The 13,089-nt window shown below is 41.7% G+C and overlaps 1 long non-coding RNA gene across 1 annotated transcript in view; it reads left to right on the top strand.

Moving 5' to 3' along the window:
* The first annotated feature begins 5,362 nt into the window (after nucleotides 1–5,362).
* The window catches only part of LOC106027208 (uncharacterized), a 29,982-nt gene continuing 22,255 nt past the window's right edge, over nucleotides 5,363–13,089 (top strand). The window contains exon 1 of the long non-coding RNA XR_001200772.3: nucleotides 5,363–5,979. This is a non-coding gene — a long non-coding RNA (uncharacterized LOC106027208). The remainder of the gene's footprint in view (nucleotides 5,980–13,089) is intronic.

Below are 13,089 nucleotides of genomic sequence, written 5' to 3' on the forward strand. Positions count from 1 at the left end.
TAAGGATACAAAAATAAAAGAAATACATTACTGAGGAAATTAGAAGAAACTATGTATTTTTGAATTTAGGTAAAAAAGAATATTGAAAGACCAAAGTAGAAAAGAATGATTTAGACATTAGACAAGCAGTCAAACTGACAACTAACCCTAAGAGAAATTTCAGAAATGTCAATAAAATCTCTTGCATAACTAGTAAGATGGTCAAAACATGGCTACAAAACATTAGAAGTGAAGTTTATTAACTTCATAGATAAGAACGATAAATCAACAATTAATCCCAGGTGTTTCGTAGGTAATATTTTCTGATTTATAATCTGAAGTTTTTCTCCTTATAAAGGAGTTTCAGAGTATACAGTGGATAGCAATATTAGACAAAGACAGAGTAATTCAGACTCATTTTACTTTTGAACGTAGTTACAAAGTATATTATAGATAAGAGAATATTGCACCATGAGCACCTGCTATTTCAGGGCTGTAAAGGTAGCTTATCAGGAAGACTATACTAAAAGATCACATCTATCTGTTATTGCATCACATGAAAATGCTTGAGGGAACTTTTCCTAGGTTTGGAGGGGATGTGTGAGACTCCCTGCCCTAATGCAGTGTGAAAAATTCACTCTGTGGGACAGAAGCTCCTCAAAGACATCTAGGAGGTGAGCAGTCATTCCTGAGAGTAGCTAAGAGCAATGCCAGGCTTGTGGCACCCACATTCAATCAGGATGCCACTCAGGAAACAGTAAGTGGCTTCATACATGAGTTTCTATCAAAAGTCACAAGAACAGACCCTCCAAATTACTGAAGTTGATTTGTAATCAAACTGTGTCTCATATGGGCCGTTCTCTAGAGTGTGATGAAAGGGGAGGAGAAGGAATATACTTGTTTAACAATGGTCAATAATGTTCTATAGTCAAGCCAATGGAACCAAGATATCAATTATTATGCTATGAGACCAGGACAAATGCAAAAAAGTAATATGATCATCATGATGAAGACAATAAAAGAGCTTGATGACTTTACATCTACTTCTGATTTAAAAATCTTAGTTAATATGAGTTTAAAAAGTTAATGTGAAAAGACAAAAAAAAGTTAATGTGAGTTTAAAAATCTTAGTTAATTCTTTACTTGACAACATTTCTGCTTTACACTAATAGATAAATCCACACATAATGGTGAAAAAAGATTTTTATTGAAATCAAGATTAAGAATACCCCTCTGCCCACTAGACATCAGTACCATTTTCTCAGTTGTAATAACCAAAATATCTCTAGACATTGCTGGGTATCTTCAAAGGTATAAAAACATCCTTGATGGAGAATCACTGTTCTAGAGGCTGTAGTAAATGCAATAAGATGAGAAAAACTTTTACAAAGTTTGAAAGAAAGAAAGAAAGAAAGAATTTTCATTTTTTTGGAAAAAGATGTATTTATCATTCTAGAAAACTTAATATTAACTATATTGGAGTAGTAAAAAAGCATTTATTAGAGTGGTTGAATAGGGAATAAATGCACAAATATTTTTGTCAAAAATGTCAATAACCACAAATTTAAAAGTACCAGTAAAATTTTTTAAATGGGCAAGCACATTTTATTGTAATAACAACAAATACAGAGAATCTTAAATAATACACTTACTGACATTCGTACTGGAGCTCTTATCAAGGAAACACATAATTAATTGAGAAAAATACTTTTAGACCCAACTTCAGAATGAGTTTTTAAAAATAGAAACATGTTATTACTTTATCCTGTCAACAATTTCCTGTGATCTTCAAGTTAAAGACTTAAGTTTATAACCTGTCTTGTTTGGCTTTTGTCGACTGAGGCAGAGATTTTTTTCTTGCTTATTCCCAGGCTCCTGGAGACCCAAGATACTTCAATGAGGCATAAAATGCCATCAATTCTGCTTCATATGTATAACTTCCAGAACTTTCATCCTATATAACATAGTTTCACCCCAATAACCACCACCCCATAACTCTTCTCCACACATATTCTCTGAGCCAAAAATCTCTCCTTAAAGCATGGGGTCTAGAATTGAATGCAGTGATTTAAATGTGAATTAAACAGAGGAGAGTTTGTCTACTCCTTTATCGTATTATTTTACTTATCTTTGATCCTCAACTTTTCCCCTTTTACAACATAGAGATTGCGGTGCCTTCTCACGGAGTTTATAACACTCGATCATATCTCAGTTAGTCACATGCTGAGTCTCCTACCATGTTTTCTGCTTCATCCAAAGGCCACAGTCTATGCCAACATGATATCTTGGCTAGGTGGTTGTTCAACTGACTAGTAGGAATCTCTCCGCTTACTCTCAAGTTCCCTACGCAGAGTGCTGTTTATAAGACGCAGGCTATATAATTTTGTGTGTGGGGGGTACCCAGAATCAAACTCAGGACCTCATGCTTGCCAGGCAGGTGCTACACCACTGAACTGTATCCCTGGCCCCAAGACACGGATTATATAAATGACTTATTTCCAATACCTTTGATGGCTCTCCACTGCATCCCCAAAGTTAAAATTTCTTACCTGCAGTTGGACTGCATGTATCTTTCTGACATCATTTTTCACTCCTTTCCTGTGCATAACCCCCCACCTCAGTCTGGCTCAGCAAAGCTATAGTTTGAGAAAGGAAAATGTTTCCATAAGAACCTTCCTACTCCAACTACTCTTGCCTATGAGGATTATCAACCAAGAGAGAAAAGATCACGGCTTTCAGGAAAATACTGAATTGATTCTTGCCAGGGAAGGGACCAAAGAAAGGCAGGAAAGCTGACTGGTGACGAGGATTCTAGTGGTTTTCTGTCTCAGAGCCAAGGAACTAGCCCTGGGGCTCTGGAGGCCCCATTTCTGAGCACAACCACCTCCCCCTACCCAACACCTCATTGGTCACGGACACTTCTATTTCATGGTCAATTGGCCATAATTTCAATTATGTAGGAAGCTTTTATTTTGCATGCAAATTCCAGAACAATTCAAAAATCTGTGGAAAGGTCTAGGTATAAAGGACGGGGAGTTTAAGTCTGAGAAGTGAAAATTACATCACAGTCTACAACCATCCTTAGTAGCCCTGGCACACTCGGAGGCTGTTGTGAGGGTGATATTGGAGGGATGTTAATATCAGTTGGTCTAAATATTAGATACTAAATATTAGTTGGTCTATTTATTTGTTTGTTTTAGTGAGGTCAGTGAAACCTAAAACATGTTATTTCTTCTAACACCTTGTATATTAGTATACTCACAAATTAAAGAAACCAGATTTTTAGTTTTTGTCTTGAGGGATTTGAAAAAAATTTATTTCACTATGGTAAGAATACTTCATGCAAGATCTAACCTTTTAACAGTTTTTCAAGTTTTGTTAACCGTATGGCCAATGCTGTGCAGCAGATTTCTAGCACTTATTCATCTTGTGAGTCTCGAGTTTTAATCTGGAAATTCAGATTTCAGGTACAAGGGTTTAGCAGACAAAAAGCAGAATGCCTGCACAATAGGCTCTGGGAGGCCTGGCTTGTCATAAATGGCAGGGAGATCAAGGGTTCTCAACCTTGACTGCACATTAGGATCCCCGAGGCAGTGTTTAAAAGCCCGGTTCCTGGGCCACACCTGAGGCCAACATGATCAGATCTTCTGGGCACCAGGAATTTTTCAAGCTCCCCAGGATGCCCAGTTTGCAGCTGAGATTGGTAACTACCCTGCTGTTGGTGCCAAGACCCTGTAGTTCTCCTTTTATTTTTCTCCCATGATAAAGGTTTCATGAACCCCACTGCTATGGTTTGAATGTGTCCCCTCCAGAATTCAGGGGTTGAAGCTTAATGAGCAATCTGAAGGCATTAAGAGGTGGGATCTGCAAGAGGTGATTAGATCCTCCCTCATGACTGGGACTAGAAGATACATATCGTGAATGGGCATGGTTGTGGGCACCTGTAATCCCATCAATCTGGGAGAGGCTGAGGCAGGAGGAACACAAAGTTGAGTTCAGCTGGGTAATTTAGCAACTTAGTTAAAATAAAAAATTAAAAAATGACAGGGAATGTAGCTCAGTGAAAAGGCCTTGTATTCAGGGAGTCTTTGTGTAGAGTTTGGCTGGTGTGCCCTTCTATATTCTGGCATATGAGGACATCGCACCCCTCCCTTCCAGAGGAGGCAGCTCTAAGGTGCCATCTGAGAAGAAGAGAAGCCTTTGCCAGATAGCTGAGCCTGCTAGAACATTGCTCTTGGACTCCTCAGAACTGTGAGAAAATAAATGTGTAATTTATAAATTACCCAGTCTCATGTATTTTTTGATCATAGGACAGACTTAGGCAGCTACTATTATATTGTCTGTAAGGAGAAAGAAGATATTGACACATTCTTTGAATCTGCTATGCATCACACTCTGTGCTGGAACTCGGCTTGTATTGAATCTTCATTAATGATGCTATAGGTAACAAGCATTAAGGTCTCAGTTTCCAAGTGAGGAACTAGTAGCTCAGAGGAGCGAAGGGACTTCCCAAGGTTGCTTAAACCCAAGTAAGTGGTGGAGCCAGGAGATGAAGCATGCCTGTCTGTTTCCAAAGCCTGTAGTCTTTTCAGTCACCTCAAGAGGCCCCCCATGCCATGCATAGTTCGGCTATGGGGCTTGGCTATTGCTTCCCTATTCTAAACTGAACAATATTCACGCTCTTCCATGACCCCAGTGGGCAAGCATGGGATTTGCAAGAACAGAGGATATTATATATTCTCTTTCCTAATGTAATTGAATATTCTGCAGTAAGTTCAGGACTCAAGAGATCTACATTCTATGCAATTTAGCTTGCACACTTACATACCTAAACACTGTCACTAACACACGAATACTGTTTCTTACTTTTACACTGTCACATATACACACACATATACACTCATATTTACATTCAGTTGTTAAATACATTTTCATGGAGAACCTATACTATACCAGAAATTGGACAAGAGTGTATGCCTGTTTACCCAGGGAAGAGCCAGTTTCTTGAAGAAGAGGTTAAATGTCTGAAGACCCTTTGCTTGGATTTTGAGCTATTTTCTCAGCTGTATAAATTCAGCCAAGTCACTTAACTTGAAAGTTTTCCATTTCTCACCATGATTGTTATCTATGAGGCTCTGTACATGCCTCTCTCTGGCTGTGAGCTGAATGAGGGAGCTGGGGAACAGGGCTCAGGACAGTGTCCTCAGAGTCTTTCCCTGAAGTCATGTGGGGGCTCCAGTGGCGACAGCTGTGTCTGCCCGGATCCTGTCATGCTGAAGTGTCAGCTTCCATGAGCATCAGGTATCAAGCAGGAGTGGCCAAGGCCAGCCAGAGGACACCTGGGGGTTGGGAGAATTTGTGTGGCCAATGTATCAGGATGCAGGTATGAGCTTAAGTTGTCCCCACCTGACTTGGTCTTAAGCAGGGTGGACAGACAAGGGCATTTTTCTCCCCTCTTAAAATTTGCCTAGCTGCTTTCAGGACTGAGGCTTTGCTTGCGGTCTCTTAGGGAGACAGAAAGATAGACAGCCAGCCAAAGAAACAGACGTCCCAGGGAGGAAGCCCTGTGCTGGGATTAGGAGCATGGGCTCTGATCTTGAAGCCACCTTGAGACCCATCCGCTATGCTTAGCTTACAGCCTAATACATGGTTACAGAGCTCTGCTTTCATATCCAGTGAGGGGCATACATCCACTCCTTTATTTTAATACTCAGACTTGCTCAATTTTGCTGGCTTTAGTCCTTTGAAAAAGATCGCAACTGATTTAGAAAGTGATTTGGTTTATAAGAAAGTCATTTCCCCTGTGCTGTGTTTAGCAGAATCCTGCAGTGTCACTGTAGATACAAAATGTGCTAACCTGAACACATGGACATAGGCTGTGTGCCTAAAATCACCAGAGACCCTTAGGGAGCCACTCTGGCAGAAGAGCTGCATCAGTGTTGGACTGAGGAGTCAGCAGACCTGAATTTGAGTTTGGCTTCCACCACTCTGCAATCCTGGGTAAGTTACTTTTCTGAGTCTTTATTTCCTCCTCTCTGCTTGAACTAATGATTTCAAAGAAAATGTGACAAAACCATTGATTTTAAGGTTACTTCTCTGACATTCTAAATAAGGTCAAATTCCCATTAGAGAGTCATCACATTGCTCCCTTCCCACATGGGCCTCATTTGCTCATGGTCAGTGGACATTTATTCAGGGGTGAATTGATTACAACCAACTGTATTAGCTTGTGGGCTGCAGCAACAAGGATTTTGTGTGACTTTCTCAGTCCCTTAACTCCAGGCTAGCTCAGGGCCTCATATATACTATGTACATTCTCAGCAAACGTTTACTGAATGATCAACTCAGGACTGGCTAGGCTCATATAATCAGTCTGACTGATTTTAAAAAGTTGCCCGTACCAAGAGTTTTTTGGGAGCATCACATCAACAGACATTTCAATGAACTGACCCATTTTACAGATTAAATAACTGGCTTCCAAGCTTTTGGCTGAGCTGCCTGAGAAAGAGCAAGAGAATATGGCATGCCTCTAGGCTGGGGGCCTGTTCTCATTGGAGATAGGGGGAATCAGACCTTGCTACAGCCCTATGAGGACTTCTGTCTTCCCAGCAGGGACACTGGGCCCACTAAGTGATGCAAGGAAAGCAGTGTTTTGGGGGAAAGAGCCTCATTCTGGGTCCAGGTAACAGAGTCCCTCTAAAATAACTGACACAGCTTATAGGACCCACAGTGGTAGTCTGTGATAATAGTGGTCATATTACTCAGTTGTCACGAAGATTCAAAGAGATCTTACAACTCAAGCATTAAATAATGATTTCAATGACACGGTGATAGCGCACAGGAAGAATCTCTCAGTTCATTTTGTTAGCAGTAAATAAATGAATATATAAACAGATGGGGAGAAGGACATACTCTTCTTTAGAGTACAGTATCAACAGGAAAATGCAGAAGACATGATAGATTTGAAAAGATTTCCATTTTTCAACCACTACAGAAATTTGATGCAGACAGGGATCATCAGTAGAAACTAAAGTAAGTGAGTGCAAAGATATTCACATAATCTCAAATTTCTCCTTAAAAATTACTTATGGATTAGAAAAGGAGAAGAGTATCTTTAAAGTGGAGTAACTTGGGTGACCACCTTCACCAACTGATTAAAGTCCGTATCATCAATATCAGGGCAGACAGGACACACTGAGACAAGACAATGCCACCTCTGTGGCAGGTCAGCCACAAATGCATAACCGGAATCTAATCGAGAGGCATCATCAGACAAACGCAAACTGAGTTATCTGCTGCAAAATAACTGGCTTGAACTCTTCAGAAATGTCAAGGTCAGGAGGGACAAACAGAAGCTAGGGAACGATCCCAGACTGACAGAGTCAGAAGAGATATGGCTATTCATGTAAAAGTATGAGCCTGAACTGGACATCGAAAAGAAAAAAGAAAGGGTTCATTAAGAGGACCACTTGGCAAACTGAGAAAATTTGAATATGGATGATGAACTAGACGATACTACTGCAACTGTGCTAACTTTTTGATCTCAGTCACTGTATTGAGTATGTAAGAGCATATTTTTATTCTTAGGAAATGCATCTGGAGTCTTCAGGGGTTAAATGAACAATGAAATGACATATTGGAGGTCTTGGCTCCAAAAAGGGTTGGAGAAGAGATGTAAAGCTGGTTTTGGGGGGATCTCAGGTAATCTATTCTTGGAGAAACTCAACCATTGGAGGAGAGATAAACTGTTGCCATCGTCTATGAACAGACATAACTAACCTGCAGAGCTGTATGTATGATTGGGAGACAGGAACCTCCCAACTGCCTTCCCCCATGCCATCGATTCCCCATTGCTCAGAGAACAGATCAAAGACATAATGTTCTTTTGTTTATGTACTATCTATGCTCCCAGTCAAAACCCCACTGGAAAATACAGCGAAACAAAATTAACTTGACAGGGAAATGGATATTTGAATGAAGCTTCTTCTTAAAACAGTAATTCATCATGTTCCATTGCACATCTCCAGAAAACCAGGACCACGGGTGGTTTAGCTGAAATGAGGGAATTCATTACTCTTGAAACATCTCTGGGACTCATTGCGCAGGGGTTGGGAGCTGTGGGGACTAAATGAGGGAACAGACGTCAACCCACATGTGTGCCACACACTGTTGGACTCTTTCCATGCACAGTCTCCTTGAGTTCTCCAGAGAGGCCCAACTTCACAAATGACTTAATTCCAGAGATAATGATCAATGTCCAGCTTCACAAATGAGGAAACTGAATCTCTTTAGAGTTGGGAGGTCAGGCCTATCAGTCATCAAGGAAGTGATTGGCCAGTGTTTGAATGTGGGAAAAATCATCATTGCCCTCATCCAGGTTGGATGAGCTGCCTCACTTTCTGCATAACTCCCTGACCGTTGGTGGTTCAAAGCTGTTCTGTGGATGTGAACAGCTGCAAGCCCTGATCTGTCCCAGGACACACAGTCTTCCGGCATCCTTAGTGATGTCAGAAATACATTGATTGACAGCCACAGATAAAGTGGAATAAAGTAAGAAATCTCAGAACTCTAGAAGGCAGCTCACATCATTTACTCATTCATTTATTCTAGAAACACAAATCAAACACCTACTATGTACTGGATTCTGGGAATATAAGATTCTAGTTCTTAGATTCTAGTTTCTCAAAATCTGGCCCCTGAGCTAATAGTGTTACTTGGGAACTTGTCAGAAATGCAAATTCTTGCTCCTCACCCAGATTACTGAGTGAGAAACTCTGAGAGTGGGAGAGGCAGCAGCAGCCTGGGTAACAGCAAACCTTGTAGGTGGTTCTGATGCATGCTAAGGTTGGAGAGCTACTACAATCAAGGGTAGATAAAATACTGACAGGCTGTGATAATAGGTGGATACAGAGGTGGTGAAAATGTTGAGGTTTGACTGTTATAAACAGATCTCAGAGTTACATAGAGATGTCCTTCTCACTGACATTCTGGAGCTCTGTGCTTTTCTTTTCTTTTCTTTTTTTAATTTAAAGAGAAAAAATAAAGGACATAAAAAAACAAAGCAGTAAAAGGGTACAAGCAATACAGAATTTCAAGAGAAAAAAATATACAGTAAGAAATCACTAGTTAATAGGTTACATATTGTCATCTTAGAAACAGTTGTCCAAATTATAAAATTAAAGCATATAAAGACATTCATACAGTGATATTGGAGACAGTTCCGCTCAATGATCCAACAAAAGCTCAGTAATATGGTTTTCCATCCTACACACTCAAACATACCTGCAGTTATATACACTTTCCTCTCCTCTCTTTTTTACAATACCTACACACAGACTGAGCAGTTTTGTGGATATCCAACAGGTGACCCTTGGCCTAGCCAGTCTGAGTACCCTGTCCCTGCTGGGAGCCCAGGAATGCAAGCCAGGAAGGGCTTGGGGTGGTGGAGACCTGACAGAAAAAGAATAAACTAGCCCTGTATAGAGTAAACATCTTGGGGCTGGGGATTTAGCTCAGCGGCATAAGTGCCTGCCTTGCAAGCAGGCAGTCGTGAGTTCGATCCTTGATACCGATAAAAATTAAAAAGACAAAAAAAAAAAAAAAAAAAAAGAGTGAACATCTTCTGGGTTATGTTTTTCTTCACTAAAAGGGGCATGTTGGATGTGTCAACAAGGATTTCTAATAAACCGTGTTTCAGTCTCACGGCATCAAACTAGGCAGTGTGAGAAGTGAGATAATAGTTCATAAATTTTAGTGTGCAAACAAGTCATACAGGGAGTTTATCAAACATACAGCCCACTAGGCCACCCTGCATATGATTCTGCAGCCAGTCTGGGGAAGGCCCAGAATTTGCATAGCATAAAATCCCCAGGATAATCTCAGCGGACTGCGGCTTGAGGAACAACCTTTGAGAAGCACAGTCTTGTGACATGTGCTCACAAGGGCCAACTTTCCACTCCAGCCGCAAGCCCAGGCTTATACTCTAAGTATCCCTGGCTTCTGGACACTTAGAGACAGGTCTGTGTTTCGGGCAGTTTTCTTGAAAGAGGAGTAATTACTCTTGTCTGATGGGTGGTAGCAGGGATTGGAAGAGACTTCGGTCTGGCTGTGCAGGGGTTAATGCTTCTCTTTAGGCTGTGAAATGAAGTAAGCTTTCTCATATTATAAAAGTTGCTTTGAAATCTAATTAGAATATGAAAGTTGAGATCTCAGTCTATTTTTACACAAAGCATGAGTTCAGCAGGAATAATCAATACTGGAACTATGAGCTGCTTGTCAGCCTTCCGTGGAGCTGGCGACGAGCTTCCTTCGGGAAGAATCTTCAGTAAAGGAACAAGAAGATGGAACTGGAATGGACCGGGGTTAAGAAAGGAGGGGCTTCACTGACTTCAGAATAGATATGGGCAGCTCATGAGACCTCTAGATTCTCCAGTGCCCCAGCAGAGACACCTGAGGGCGAGTGGGTAGCTGAGTTATGGATGGTGTGTAACCTCCTCTGTTTGATTAAAGAAAGAAAATCCACCCTATTGGACTGACAAGGAGCTATGGAGGTGGTCTTCTGAAAAAGAATGTGAAGTTTTGAACTCAGATTCTACTTTGAAGCTTAGCCCTGCTTACTTACCCACTGCACGATTGAGGAAATCTTATAACTTTACCCAAACTCAGTTTCCCCACCTGTAAAATGGTAGGAATAATACTGCCCTTGCAAATAATTAAATGAAGTTATAAAAGTGATAATACCTAACCTGTACTGAGCACTTACTATGTGTGTTATACGGGTTCATTATTTCATGTGATCTTTATAACAATCTTGTGCAGTTCAGGAAAGTGGAGGAACTTAGGAAAGCAGGGAAAGCTTCAGGACAGTTTCTAGAACAGAATGGGAACTCAGTATTTGTTTCCTTCCTATTCCCAGGGGGCTAGAAGGAGGCTCATTTCCAGAGGACTCAGATCTTGCCTCTGTCGCGTTTCCTGGCAGGCAAGGATGGCTGCTCATTTACGTCTCCTGAGCCATCAGAACTACTGGTGGGCTATGTCTGATCCTGGGAGTGTCAAAGGCACAACAGGCAGATTTAGCATCGCTTGTGTGAGCCACCATGTACAGAACCCAGAGACCTCATGTGACAACAACAGGGATCTCTTCCCAGGAACATCGTATTCAGATTTGTCTTCTTTGAGGAAAAATAATGCAAAAGATCATTTTTCACTTTTAAATAGCTTTCATTCTATGTCTTAATAAATGCACATTTGTTGATTTGTGTAAGCGTGATGTGGGAAGTCTGCAAATGGATGTAATCTGCACCGAGGGCACATGTAAGCACCAGCGAGCACTTTTGAATAATGAATCCCTCCTGTAAAAGACGGACGCTATTCATAATAATTCCTTGCTTTTCTCATTTTGCCGTGTACAGTAGCGATTAATCAATTTGCAATGTTATGTCACCCGCAACAAATTGCTAGCACCGAGACAAATTTATTGCTTTATGATAAAAGAACTTGTTTAGGTGGAAATAAATTAAATTGGGAGGGGGTCTGAGATTTGGGTTTGATGTTCACATACATGACCCAGAAAGTGGGCGAGAGGTGAGAGGTCCAGGCACCTGGTTTCATCTGGCATCCTAGAGAGGAGCACAGCTCTGATGGGAGAGAGTAATGCGGAGAGTGAGAGGTGGTTCTCCAGTGCCTGCCTGCCTGCTGGGCTCCCGGTGGCAACAAGCCCAATTTAGAGCTTTCCACAGAGAGGTTGGGGCAATCAGCAATGCCCCGGGGAAACAACTCTCTTCCCTGTTTCTGTTTCACCTGAGTCCGACTGAACCGAATTTACCCCCAGTTGAGAGTGGGTAGAACCTAGGTGACAGGAATTGGGGTCAATATTTAGAGGTCTGAGAGTAACACAGGCTATGATGATTTATTAAGTCTCCCAGTGTATTAAGTTGTGGAGGAATAAAAAGTTTAAATGGGATTATCAAAATTGTGGTGCAATAAGTATTCCACTCAGCAAATGAATGCTTTTAATACATCTGACATTTAATTATGAAGAAATGTGCTATTACCACGGTCACTGTCAAAGCCTCAGTGTGAGGCCTTTTATAATATAAAAGCTGGGGTGACTGGACATTATGAGTGACCTGAGGATATGCAGTCCCTTCCTTCTACGCTCAGTTCATAGAACAGCGGATCAGGGAAGCACTTGGCCTGAGGACCCAGAGTGAGAGATATTGCAGATCACCATGCCTGAAGCCAGTACACAACGCACATTTTGTTTGTCTTTAATTTATACTCCATTAATTTGGAATCTGCAGAAGAATCAGGGGCCTAGGTATTAATTCTGCTTTTCTCGCGTATGCATATGCACATGCGTACACACACACACACACACACACACACACACTCAGAACCAGGACAACTTTTTAAGCAATATGACAGGATAAATGACTTGTAAAAATCAGGTTTCAGTTAGAAACCGTATCAGTTCTACTGCACCTGTAAATGGATTTCTCTGTCCCAGTTCATCACAGTCCATTCCTTTCTTCTCTTAATAGCGAATCTAGTGACTACCTCCAGGAATAGCTTGGTACACTCTGCCCAACTACAGGGAGAGAACCAGGGTGCATTTCCTGGGCCATGATCACTGTCATGATTGTCTCATTTTAGCATGAAGGGCGGTAGGGCTGGAGGCCTCCTGCCTGCGGAGCCTTCTGCAGCCTTGCTGCAGTGTCTGGGCAGCCTCTTGGCTGTCCCTCAGCACCAGTGCCCACATCCAGACTCCTATGGAAAATGAGCAGTGGAGGACTCAAGCCCCCTGGTGGACCCTTTCCATTGCCTTGTGGTGGGAGGGGCCCCAAAGAGTGTATGGCATCCACATAGAATGCTGGACTCACCTGCTGACGGCTTCTTTTTCATCCTCCATTCTGCCTGTTCACTGGGCTCCAGTCAGCCCAAGTTTGCTCATTTGCCTTTCCAGACCTGCCTACCTCTGGCCTCCTCCTTGGTCTGGGGTCCTGGAGAGGCTCTGGCCCTCTGAGGGGCTGCGTTGCCCCTGTTCTTTCTGCCCGCCTGCCCGCTGGCTAATTCTGATTATTTCTTTTTCTTTTTGCTCTCTTGGGTGCC

Source organism: Cavia porcellus, unplaced genomic scaffold, assembly GCF_034190915.1.
Source record: "Cavia porcellus strain 051 isolate PalLab524CR breed Dunkin Hartley unplaced genomic scaffold, mCavPor4.1 scaffold_5, whole genome shotgun sequence".
In the NCBI taxonomy this organism is placed as follows: Eukaryota; Metazoa; Chordata; class Mammalia; order Rodentia; family Caviidae; genus Cavia; species Cavia porcellus.